The following is a 13,655-nucleotide window of genomic DNA, read 5'->3' as shown; positions in this document are numbered from 1 at the left end:
GACTCAATGATGTGTCGGCATCTGGCCTACACCAGAGGCACACTTTTAAAAAGAAACTAACTACTGTTAATGAGCCTGTTTTTTAAAATGTTCAAACTTGTTATCTATTTGATTAGAATATGAAAATACATAGGATGAAATCTTGGCCGCACTGAAGTCAGTTGGAATTTTACCTTAAACTTTAATGGGGCCAAGATTTCACTCAGTCATTTAAGTCCTGGGTAATTCCAAGCCTTCTCAGCTCCTTAATCTTGTGTTTCTCCCTCTTCTAAGGCTGGGGCCTCCCTCTGGACTCCCATCACAACATGCTTCTAGGCCAAATGCAGCGTGACACTCTCATAAGCACTCACATATCTGCCTGACTGAGTTGTACCAGTTGGCTTAATTTAAGGCTGGAATAAATGCTCATACGTGTAATCTTGTTCTTGCTATCTGGGCATTAAAGATGGGGATTTTAGACTAACGCTGACTTCAGTTTAGTAGTTGATGGCAAACAAAAACTAATCAGGGCAATAGACAAGAATGTATTCCCTAGACATGATTAATCTATATTATAAAAACAGCATTCCCAAAGGTAGTTTGATTGGGCCAGTTATGATCATAATAGCATTACTAAACCTAGAATTTTGAGAATTTACAGAAAATAATCTTGTGTTTTCACCACCATTACTTAAAAAAAAAAAAAAAAAAGCTCTCAGCAAGTTAATACAGGCTAGTTTGGTAAAAAATATAAAGGATTTACCTCTAGTTTATTTAGTAGCAGGTACTACAGTAATATGGGCCATATATTACCTGGACAAATATTGGTTCAGACTTTTTGTTAATCATGTCTAGTAGCCTGCTAGAGCCAGCAGCCCTTTAGACGATCAGTATATTCCCTGAAATTTGAGATTAAATTATTCTTGCATACTGCTAGCTTGGTTTAGTCTGACATCACCATATCTAAGATATCTGAGGGAATGTATCTTTCAGACTTCAGTTGTGCTTTACAACACATCATAGGTGTGAAGATATTAGACAATATAATTACTGTGATGATTTATTCCTATAGAAACAAAATTATGCAAGGTATATTACGTACAAACAAAATGACCTAATCCCTCCCCATAACGCTCATAATCTAGTGCGTTTTATTGTTGATATAAATACTCTCCAGCATTTACATGCTGTAATACCCTCAACACTTATGCCTTTTTTTAAAGTGACACTTTGTTAGTCATTGGACATGAGCCTTCAAGACTTGTCCCAAATCTGGAGTCTGTGAAGCAGCTACAGAAGTAAGGGAGTTTATGTAATAAGGTGCAGATTGCAAAAAACTTCATGGTCCCACCTTCTGACTTAATAAGATTCTACTCTTTGTGTACCAGCTCCACTCCACCACCTCTCCCATATAGCGAGCGGTGCTCAAATTTATGTCAGTGATAATGACACCTAACTGTTTGACTGGTTGGGAGTAGAGCTGGTTGGAAAAACTTGGATGGAACTATATTCCCTGAGAAAATGCAGTTCTGTTGAAAAAAAATGGAAAATAAAAACTTCCACCAATATCAAAGGATCCTGTTTCAACATTTTTGGAATAAAACATTTCAATTTTTCATTTTGAAACTACTTTTCATTTTGAATTTTGTAATTTTATAGTATAAATTTAAAAAGTCAAAATTAAAGCTTAGTGTTTCCATTTTGTCAAAACAAATATTTTTTAAAAAAAAATTGGAGAATTCCAAAATGTTTGGGTTTTGTTTGAAGCTAAATTTCATAATCCGTCACAAAATGGAATTTCTGTCCTCGACAGAGCTATAGTTTGGAAGTTTAAAAAATGCTAGCATGATTTGTGTGGCCAACTGTCATGATAGTTGATATTTTCTTTAAAGCCTCAGCTCCTAGAGTCAAGTGATTCCAGGGGAATCTCATCCTTCATTCTTTTAAAATGTAAATTTCTAGCTTTTGTGGTTACAGAGAAAACTTGGAAATGTGAACTCAAAAGTTTTAAAAAAATTTTTTATTTAATTTAAAAAATCCCTTACGATTTTTAAGCCAATCTCTTGATTTTTTTGAAGCCTAATTCTCGAACACTTGGAGCTGGTACTATTGTAAGAAGTTCCGCTCATTAAATAAGTGTGATGAAGTCCATGCTTTCTTCCTACCTAACATAGACAGCTGATATTACCCTCAGTTTAGTCTTACCTCCTCAGTCTGTCCATTTTATCTGTTCTAAAAAGCAGTTTCATACGCTAACATACTAAAGTCTTGACACATTCCAGCTGTTATTCTCATCCCACACCATAGACTCAAGAATTCAATGCTAACTCACCCTCCTAGTTAGTACCTTGTCTGCCTTTTAGCAGGCTGAAACATACATGAGCAATAAAAAGCAATTCAGGTGTTTATCATCTAATTTAATTGGATTAATAATAATTCCTGCTTGCCCAGCATAATATTCAGTGCTAGAACTGGGGAAAATCTATTTCATAAAAATTTGTGGGAAGACAAACAAATTTTTGTAGTGCACAATGCTTTCAGTTTCTTCAGATTACACCAGTTTGCCATCGTTTTATGAGCTGCACTATTTTCACAAGCAAAAAAGGTGACAAAAGGCAATCTTAACACAGGCTTTTCCATATTGCATCAGACCATAGGTTTGATTAGTCTATCAAGTCTTTGTCTCCTGCCTTCTGTAGCAGTCAGTATCTGACTGTTAAGAAAAAGTAGACAGAACAAAACCTCATACATAATGCACCTCACCATTTGTGTGAGGCTTTACATGGGTGGGCATGGAAAGGTGCTTTGTAAACCATGCAGGTAATGAGTTTACATCCGTAAGTATGAATTTTGATTAGCCTTATTTAAGGCCCCCCCCCCCCAAATACCTTTAAAGTCACTGGAAGAAGAGGGAAGGCTTCAGACTGTTGCAGCCTGAGGTTTCCCCCTGACTTGCCAGATTGATTTCAAGGAAAAGAAACCCTCTGCGAGGGGATGGAGGGGTTAACATCTGTCTAGCTTGTGAAGAAGCAATTCCAGCACAGCTGCCCCTTTCCAGTCACAGCTACTCAATGAAAGGGCCATAGGAATGGCTGATTGGGAGACAGAGGAAGGTAGGGCTGACATCCAAAGGTCATAAGAACGGGTAAAAAGCCCCAGCTGGGGAATTTTTCTGTTTACTGCTGCTCACGTTATATTATTTTACTTGCTTGATATAATCACTAATCCCTGAAAAAAAGACCTTGGTGCCTGCCACTGATGCACTGTGCGCCCACCCTTCCAGCTAACCAGTTATGTCTCTCGATTTATTATGCACGTGACATCACAGAACAAATGGTCAAAGCTAACAACATAGACATGTTATCATTCTTACTGATGACACTAATAACAGTTTCTAGCTCTTGTCTAACAAGCCCCTATGTTGCTGTCTTGGCAAAAAAACACAGAGATTAAATCTGTCATGAATGAAAAGAGTCTCTCTTTTAAAATGTTGCCCTCTTCCATTGGTTTTTAACCTACCCTGCAAATCCACCTTTGAGTGAAGCTTGGTATATACAAAGCATGTTGTGCACATGAGTTAGTCCTGTGTGGAAGCTTACACAGTCTGTGCACCAAGCTGACCCACCAAAAGACAATCTGTGGGGCAGCTGCAGAAGTAAGGGAGTTTATGTAATGGGATACAAGGCTAGGAAGGAACCTTGTGCTTGCTCCATTGCCAAGAGATATAGAGCTTCTAAACATACCTCCTGAACCTCCCTCTTGTTATGTTCACAGTATACACAGAAATTAGATAAAAACTGAAATACTCTTGCTGGAAGGTGGCCACATAACACAATGTTATTGGTTAGAATTCAGAACACCCAAGAACCCATATACAGAGAGAAAAAACCTGGCAAATCCCTAAGATAGAGCGGCACAACACACCCCAACTAGCTTTAAGCAGGCTCTTTCCAGACTGACTCTGCTCCCACTCTCATTCTTTGCTAGTCCGGTGCCCTTTAGCCCAGCAGTTCTCAACCCCTTAGAGCAGTGGTTCTCAAACAGGGGTCCGGGGCCGCCTCGGGGGGCGACAAGCAGGTTTCAGGAGGGCCGCCAAGCAGGGCCAGCATCAGACTCATTAGGGCCCAGGGCAGAAAGCTGGAGCCCCGCTGCATGGGGCTGAAGCCTGGGGCCCTGAGCTCCACCATCGGGGACTGAAGCCAAAGGCTGATCAATATAGCTTTGTGGGGGCCCTGGTGGCATGCGACCCCAGGCAACTGTCCAGCTTGCTACCAGTTGTTGTGACACAGGTGGGCTGTGGAGTTTTTATAGCATGTTGGGGGGAGGGCTCAGACAGAAGAAGGTTAAGAAGCCCTGCCTTAAGGGGCTACAAGCAGATTTCAGGGCCCGGGGACCCACCAAACAGGGCCAGCCCAAGACAGAAAGCCAAAGCCCCACCACCCAGGGCGGAAGCCGAAGCCTGAGCAGCTTAGCTTTGTGGGGCTCCTTGTGGTGTGGGGCCCCCAGCACTTGCCCTGCTTGCTACCCCTTACCACCAGCCCTGGCTTTTATATGCAGAAAAACAATTGTTGTGGCACAGGTGGGCCATGGAGTTTTTATAACATGCTGGGGGGGGGGCCTCAGAAAGAAAAAGGTTGAGAACTCCTGCTTTAGCCTACAAGCAGGACCCAGAACCCCTCCCCCACCCGCTGCTCTTTGAGTGTGTCTACACTGCAATTAGACACCCATGACTGGCTCCAATGCCAGCTAACTCTGGCTGTGGAGCTATTTAATTGTGATGTAGACATTCAGGCTCAGGCTGCAGCCTGAGGTTGAGGACCATCCTGCCTCACAGGTTCTTAGAGCCCAGACTGCAGCTTCAGCCCAAACTTCAATGTCTACACGGCAATTAAACAGCCCCTTAGCCCGAGCCCCACGAGCCTCTGTCAGCTGGAACACCAGCTGTGGATTTTTAATTGCAGTGTAGATAAACCAGAGGTGGGCGAAGTACGGCCTCCAGCTGTTTTCATCCAGCCCTTGAGCTCCTGCTGGGCAGCAGGGTCTGGGGCTTGCCCCGCTCCAGTGCTCTACCCAGGGAGCAGGTCAGGGGCCGCTCCACATGGTTCCCAGAAGCAGCAGCATGGCCTCCCTCCGGCTCCTACATGTAGGGGCAGCCAGGGGTCTCCACTCTGCAAGCTGCCCCCACCCCAAGTGCGGCCCCCATAGCTCCCATTGGCTGGGAATCACAGCCAATGGGAGCTGCAGGGGTGGTGCCTGTGGACAGGGCAGCACACAGAGCCGCTTGGCCGCACCTCCACCTAGGAGCTGGAGAAGGGACATGCCGCTGCTTCTGGGAGCCGCTTGAGGTAAGCACCGCCTGGAGCCTGCACCCCTGAGCCTCCCCCGGTGCCCCAGCCCTGATCTCCCTCCTGCCCTCTGAACCCCTAGGTCCCAGTATAGAGCACCCTCCTACACCCCAAACTCCTCATCCCCATCCCCATCCCTGGGCCCGCATCCGCAGCTGGAGCCCTCATCCCCGCCACCCCACTCCCCCACCCCAGCCCAGAGCCCCCTCCCACACTCTGAATTCCTCATTTCTGGCACAACCTCAGAGCCCTCACCCACTCCTACACTCCAACCCTAATTTTGTGAGCATTCATGGTCTGCCATACAGTTTCTATTCCCAGATATGGCCCTGGGGCCAAAAAGTTTGCCCACCCCCGAGATAAACCCTTAGAGCAGTAGCTTACAGCACAGTTCTCAGTACACCACACATCTTCCCCTGATTAAGTTACTGCCACTTAAGAACTTCCTTAACTTTTATGTGGCAGGGAAACAGACTGGAGCTAGGTTTAAAGGTGTTAACCATTCCTATCTCCATCATGTACTTTCTTTTAGGTCTTATATTTTGAGTTTGCAAAGAAATATTACACAAATTCAGTCTGATCTGACAAAGCTCTGAGTAAACCCTAGCCTCCCATTGACTTCACCGAGAGTTGGTGGGGCTCACCATTTTCAGGATTTAGGGCCCAGTAGAAAAAGAATAAGTACATACTGAATAAATAATCTAATAAAAAAACCCAAATGGACCAAAAGTAGACGACAGGGTGCCAGATAGCTAGCTTCATATAAATATTGAAACATTCTGGCATTATGTGACTAAATATTATTACTAGCAGATTATGAATTAGTATGAAGAGACATGACTATTATTTTAAAGCTAAAATTATCCCATTTAAAGGACAGTGATCCCATTAAAAATATCTGTAATACAATGTCTTCAAATTTCTTCTACTTTGCATTTGTCTCCCTTTCTTCGGTGGTGTAATATTTTCCTATGAAATAGCTAACTGGCCCATCGCTGGCAAAGCTGCAGATGAGACGTGAGTGATCCTTCCAATTATTTTGAGAATTAATTTTGTTGCCACTTTTTACAAGGTCATCCACACGGCTGTTTCCTGGCTCCAGCGCTTGTAATCCAGGAACTTTTCAAAAGAACTCAGGCAATGGAGACACATGACATGAATGTGAATGTTCAAATGTTCTTGAATAAATACTTCAGTCTGCAACCAGAACAGGAAGTATAAGCCATTCATGCATTGCCTGATGCTCAGGTCATAGTCTTCTTACGAGCTGTTATAAACTAATCAGGAGTACGATGCGATGAATCTAGGGGGCTGAATGCTGCTAGAGGCTCTATGGCCAAGTCAAACCTGAACTAATTTCCTACCATGGAATGAAGGTTTGACCTGCTGACTTCGTAACACTACTAGGCTCATCACCACTTGGGGTTATTCGAGGTCCTGCGGAACTTCGAGTAAGACCAAGCTCCAGTTTGAATATATTTTGCCTCCCGTTAGTTCTAGCTGGATCTGGTAATCAGCTGATTCTCCCTTCCTCTCCTGTCACACAGTTTCTGCATTTCACTGCTTGGCTTCTGTTCAATATCCAGTATGTGGCTTATTGTGGTGTCAGCACGTTTCCTTGATAATGAGGAAATATCCACTTGTTCTGAGGAGAAATATCTTCAGAAATGAGCTGGGTTTTCTGTATTTACCAGAAGTGATTAATATATGCAACACAAATTAATATAAAGGATTAAGGCCTATTCCTGCTCCCCTTGAAATCAATGGCAAAAATCCCTTTTACTCCAATGTTGCAGGGTCAGGCCCACTGAATATGTGACTTTAGGACTAAGTACTGCCAGCACTTAGTCCTAAATCTAGTTCTCATTACTGTGAGTGTTCCCAGTGAAGAAGTAAATAGAAAGTTTAACTATTCATGACAGTAAGGCCTAATGTCCCAGTTAATCAAAGTACTTAAACATTTGCTTAACCTTAGGCATCTAAGTAATTCCATCCCTATTCATCAAACTGCTTAAGAGCTTTGATAAATCAAGGGAAATAGGGAGGGTTTAAAGAATGGGATTCCAAAAGTTCTCAACATTGGCTTAACTCTGTTCCCACTGGAACCAATGGTAAAACTCATAAAGCCTTATATTTGGCAGGTGCCTTTTTCCAGCTATCAGCATCCGTACAAGTAAGTGGTATGTTCTGCTCAGCAATCTCAAAAGCTTGCATTGCAAAATTTCTGCCTCTTGTTCTCCTTTTTTCTGTGTGTGTTTATCTACCCTACGTATAGCCTCTCACCAAACCATGTAGGAACCATGAAAGAGATTAAAAGAATAACCTGATGTCTACTTGCAGACTATTTCCTCCTCATTTCATGATTACCCATTTGTACCATTTTCTAACAAGCACATTTGCGTTTTCTCCCACACTGCCCCTTATGCATGGGAATTGCTCTTCATAAAAATCTGCAGAACCACTACATTGTCCTCCATTAAATTCTTCCTTTAAAAACTTCCTTTGCTATGGGGCCTACAAAAAAAAATCAACAGTGGTTAGGCAGCTGGTGGACTGAGACCACATTCTATCATGTGGATCAGTAGCTCTCATTGTTACCTTATGTTCCCTGAGTCTGCATTCATCTGTTGTCTCTTGCCTTGTCCTAGGACTGTAAACTTTTCAGGGCAGGGACTGTCTCTGTTATAGTTTTGCACCACTGCCTACCACAACAGGGTTGGGGCCTAAAGGCACTACTATAGTACAAAGTATAATTAATAATAACAAGTGAGTTATGAGTCCATTCCACTCCTTAGCATCAGAGTTCTACAGATGGGGGGCCTTTTACTGAAAACACTCTTTCTTGAGCACCAGAAAGTTTCATCCTGGAATTTGTACTTCATCTTTTACTATGGTGCTGGATTAAATATGATGACTTCCTTAAAAATGTTGTCCAGCTTGTACACTTTTGTTGTGATTATAAGATTTTTAAGATTGCAATTGACACTGTTATATGTTTGACTGAATGAACAAGACTATTCAATTCTTCTTCCTCATTATTACATGTCATTTTCTCCTAATTGGTCTAGCAACTGTGGACCGCAGCCACTGCCCTGGGACCACTCTCGTTAATGACCAGTGTTTGACAGCTTAACTTTGTCCCTTTGTCATTTGTTATTTAAAAAAAGAAAAACCTTACTTTCATCCTGACTCACTGGCTTGCCTCACCTCTGCACGTTGGCTACTGCCAGAAACTCAGTCAGTTATCACAATGAAACTTGTCATGGTTTGGCTGCAGCAGTTAACGCCCAAAAAGTATTAAAAGAGTCCAATGCACACCACTGTTACTGGGTCTCCACCTAGAATAGCTGGTTTTCTTATAGAAGAGAAATTACATGGTGCTTTCCAGAAAAGGCCCAAGTATCTTCTTGATCTTTTAGCTAAGATCAAGCGTAGTATCAGTTTCATATCTCTGATCCGGGATGTATCCTGTTCCCTTAGCAGTTTCTGCAAAGAGGGAGAGAAGGGGAACTATCTCAACTGGTATAAATCGGCATAGCACCGCTGAAGCAAAAAATGCCCAAAGTCAGCACCTAAATAAGTGGCCTAATTTTCAGAGCTTCTGAAAATCGACAGCTCGCGCTTCCTGGAAAGAAACTCAACTAATAATCACCATACTAAACACTTCTGGTGCTCTGTTCATGTACAAAATGTTCATGTACAAACACTAATTCGAGGGGCTAAAGTTTTTGTAGGGAACTCTTGGTTTACATATATATATAAAAGCACAATTATTGACTCCCCATCCACTTCAGGGTCCTCTTTAAAATGCCCTTTTTGCTGTTAGGACTGTACACGCACTTCCTCCAGACCATTTTATAAAACATGTGTCTCTCTCAGGCTCTTGTCATCTGGGAAACTGACTCATCAGGACATCATAATATTTTACACTGTGATGGGGTGTTCACCTCACACCAGATGTGAAGGGGTTAAGATGGCCCAGGAGGGGCCAATTAACCTTCACATTTGCACCTGAGGGGAGGCCCAGGAAATCATAAACACTAATTGCAGGTACAGCCCAGATGCAGGAAGAAAGAGGAGAAGGGTTATAAACAGGAGATGGTGGTGGTAGCGAGAGTCTTAGGGAGACCATCTGAACAGTAATTGCTTTCCAGGAGCAGAAAACTAGGGGTGGAAATAGGCTCTAGAATCCTAACCCTTGAAGCAGGGACAACCTCAGAAGAGTTATAGGGAAAGAAGTCTTGAGATGGTAGGGTAGGAAGAGGCCCAGGGAAATAGCATAAAGATAAGCCACAATTGTGTTTTAGGATGGGAGGATACTTTCAGTGGCCAGAGATCAAGGACTGGCTGGGGTCAGGGATACTGATTTTCAACATCCTGCTGCAGAAGCTACAAGAGTGGCTGTAGCATTGATGAAATTCCCTTCTCAAGCTGGGCCTTGGAGGTCTGGCTGTTGTGGGAGCCCGGGGATGCCGGCTAGTAGTGGTTAGTTTCTTTGCCCATCCGCTCCTATCTACTGAGGTAACTAAAACGTTTGTAACTCTGTACTCAAGAAAGGCTCCTGTTGCAGGCCCTATGCACTCTAGTGACAAGTCTGTACCCCTTCTGAAATGTACAAAGCTTCCCCAGCTGCCCTTCTCCATAGGGCCAAATGCTCTGTACATAGTATTATGGGATGTGGCTGTAGCAGGAGGTGGAGAAGAGCAGGGTTAGCCGCTGAGAGGGCTGTGGCTGTAGTGTGGTGAAATAAATGAGCTCCAGGTGTTCAGCACCTTCAGGAATTGGCCCTGCCTGAACAAGGACTGACTGAAACCAAGGAGGCCTTTGGGATTTGCACTATTATGTTTAGTTTATTGTAGCACTTTGGGATCCGGCATTTCATTTGTTTGTTCTCTTCCTTGTTTGCCCGGATTAAGCAATGTTTCCCTGGCAGAATAAAAAACACTGCAGGTTCAGGGCCCTTTTCCGTTGGAAGAGAGAGCCATGGGAAACTCTTCATTACCAACAGGGAGCAAATATTTAGTTGTCACTAGGCCAGTTTGCAGGTGTGGAATCCACTGTGACATGTACAAGAAAGATGCACTTGCAGACTGGTGATGTAGGCTTTGGTTAAGGCAGCTCACTGAAAAGTGGCCCTGGTTTATTCTATCCCCTGCCCCCCCTTTAACATTATGAGTTTTATTTTCCTCCCTAATAACCAGTCACAGTGAGTGGGGCTCCACAGAGCAGCACGGCTCATAAGTGCATTCTTTTGCAAGCCAAGATTAGCCTTTACTGCTTCCGAATCTCTCCCTGTAGATGGTGACTATAATTCAGAAAGGCCATTCTGTCCAGGCTTCAGTAAGGGGAGAGGTGGGCTTTATTGTTAAGAGATCACCATCAATCAAAGGTGCAGGATGATCATATGTTGTGGGAATGCATGTCTAGCACCCACAACAGACCTTTTGTCAGACTTTGCTATGATCTCCCCCTTTTCCAGGACTGTTTGGTTGTGGTTTTTGGCTCACAGCTTCTCCAGAGAAGTGAGTGGTAAGTAGTATTTAGGCCTCTGATACAGACTGAAATGCAACAACGATGCCCTCTGATTTTCCTTCCTGTGCTCAGTGTTATTTACAGTATTACTAGTCATCGCTCCGACACGTTTTTGGAAAAGGACCTTTCTTCCTTTTAACAATCTTCTTTCTGGTAAAGTGACAATGGTGGGTGGATCTGCCTCTTTGAAGCCCACATATGTATTTTTAATGGAAAAGCAGATCTTCATGTAAATCTCATTGCCTGGCCAATCAGAATGAAATCTTTCTTGGTCAAAAAGAGGGTGGGGGGGAACCTTTAGCTGCTTGTCACTTAGCTTTTCTGGAGAAGCCTTTTCTCCTGACTGTCCCAATAGTGTAGGAGTGTCTAAGGCTCCTCTCCTGATGATCTGGCTTGGACTCACTGCCTTCGATACAAAAACAAATGAAATGAATGAAGAATAGGAAAGCGTGTGTGGGGGAGGGCATAATACTGTGAATGTCAGGCTCAAGGGACCTTAACACCCTCAGCCCTCTCCAAAACTCCTATTGAATAGCTGAATTTCACTGTTGAGGAGAATGTTATGTGATGTATAGAAAGAGCAGTTTTCATAGTCTCTTCTCTATATTCTAAACTTTTAGAAATAGGCGTGGGAAAGAAAATCGACAGCAAATTATAGCTGACACCAACTTTGTTTTTCTTCACTAGAGACTGAGACTCCATTGCCACGCCTCACTGTCCTCTCTTCCAACTAGATAGACACAGTTACCAGGTAGTAGTCATTTCTGCTCTCAACAATTCCATCATGTTTCTTGTGCCTTCAAATGATTATGGGACATTGTCTCATTAATCCTTCCTATTACAGTTCTATCACAAGAAACTTCTTCCTCAGACCACAACCTCACGGATGAGGCTGCAGCTAAGCCCTTCTGTTCTTCCCACCCAGAGCTCTCACAACCTCTTTGCTGGGAGTATCCGCCTTTTGCTGTTCCTCTGGCTCCAGCTCTCCAGCAAGGAGACATCATCAGATAAGCTGCTCTGCTGCTCCTCTTTCCTTCGGTCCTTTCTGGCCTTTGGCTCTGGCTCTATAGCTTAGTCAGCAGGCTGCTCCCTCTGCTGCTGTCGCCAGCGCCTTCAGTCCTCTGGCCCTGGCTCTCTGACTTGGGGACACTAGCCAGCAATCCTTTCTTGCTGCTTCTCCTACCTTTAGTCTTCTCGCAGGAGCCACTTTTCTCTCTTCTCTCCTGCCTCACTCCTGATTGACTCAGTCTGCTCTGTTCTCTCATTGGATCTCACCAGGCCTCCTATAGCTCCCGAGGTGCTGCCAGGCCTTCTGAATTGGCCCAAGTGGGAGCATGTGGACTGCAACAGGAGTGCTGAGCTCAGTTTCATTGAACGGGCCAGCTACCCTGTTACTGGCGGGCTTCGGACAGGATCCATGCATTTTTGTAAGATGTGGATAAATATAAGGAGTTTTTTTGTTTGTTTGTTTTTAAACTCCTTCCATTGTCTGTTCTCACATCACATGTCCCTCAGTCAAAATGTATGTCAGGTCATCTATAATTCTTTTCACCAAATCTGGTTCTATTGCAACCCAACAGTAGCTGGTACTGGTGGTTTCCATAAATCAGGCTGCTGAGGCAACAAGACAGATTCATTAACACATGGAAACAAAGGTCTCTCTTTATTCTCATTGTTTTGCTTTTCCAGCTAGTATTTTTGCAACGACAGACAGAATCAGACTTCACTCAGTGTTCATTATTTAACTCACCCCTGACATGGCATGGAGTTAATGCCCATCAACAAATGGAAAAGATCTAGGGGCCCAGGCAATAGACTTGGAAATGCTTTACACAGAAAATTTCCCATCCCAAGCTCATAGAATGGATTAGTTTACAGAAATGTTAGTATTGGAAATTAAACAGTTCCTGTCCAGAGAAACTGGATGAGTTTCTGTCACTTCGGTATTCATAGCTTTAACTTAGACAAACTGCCCAAAATGGATTTTGATTTTTATAGCTTTATCAATTGTAACATCAATTCTTCCTCCTCCCCCCTTTAATTCAGAGATAGCAGCAAGATGGACTAGATGACTTAAAATGTTTTTCCATCTCTAAAATCCATGATTCAGATCTTGGGATCCTGAGAAGGCACTTTTTCTGCCATCAGGGGCATTACTCTAGTCCATATCATTTCCTAATAATTCCATTAATGCCTGTCTCTCTTCCCAAAACTCTAGGCTGGCTTGCATCTTAACATTCCAATATGTCAGATCCTCTAAGGACACCATGATCCTTTAATGGCTCCCCATTATTCTAGTATTGCGGCCTACAATAAGGAATGTGAATTACTCTTTCTGTTTCAGATGGAGAGGATTCCAGAGCCACATCCAAGAGTCCCCACAAGGATCTTCTAAAAGGCAGCCTGTAACAGCCTTCTTGTGAAAGGCCAGGAGGACAGGCAGCACTCTGCATCATATTGCTCCAGACACTTAACCATGTGAACATCCAGAGCCATAACAAAACTGCCATTTCCATGATTGCTTTCTGAACTGGTTTGGTCACATGCTAAAATGAAAAGGATGGACAGGGAGTGGGGAAATAAACCCCACACAACAGCCTCTAGTGGTACAGTTCTCAGCACAGAAGCTCCACCTTTGCAGACTAACTTACTGCAACAGACTGTCTCTAATTACAGACTGGAAATAGAATCTGGGAAACATGAGGCATGGTAAAAATCCAAGGACACTGTAACACGAGGAGAGCTTGAAATTGTGATCCCTTTTCATCTTCACTGTCCAACCACAAAGGGGGCAGATGA

Source organism: Eretmochelys imbricata, chromosome 9 (genome assembly GCF_965152235.1).
Source record: "Eretmochelys imbricata isolate rEreImb1 chromosome 9, rEreImb1.hap1, whole genome shotgun sequence".
NCBI classification, from domain to species: Eukaryota; Metazoa; Chordata; order Testudines; family Cheloniidae; genus Eretmochelys; species Eretmochelys imbricata.
This window is presented reverse-complemented; position numbering follows the sequence as displayed.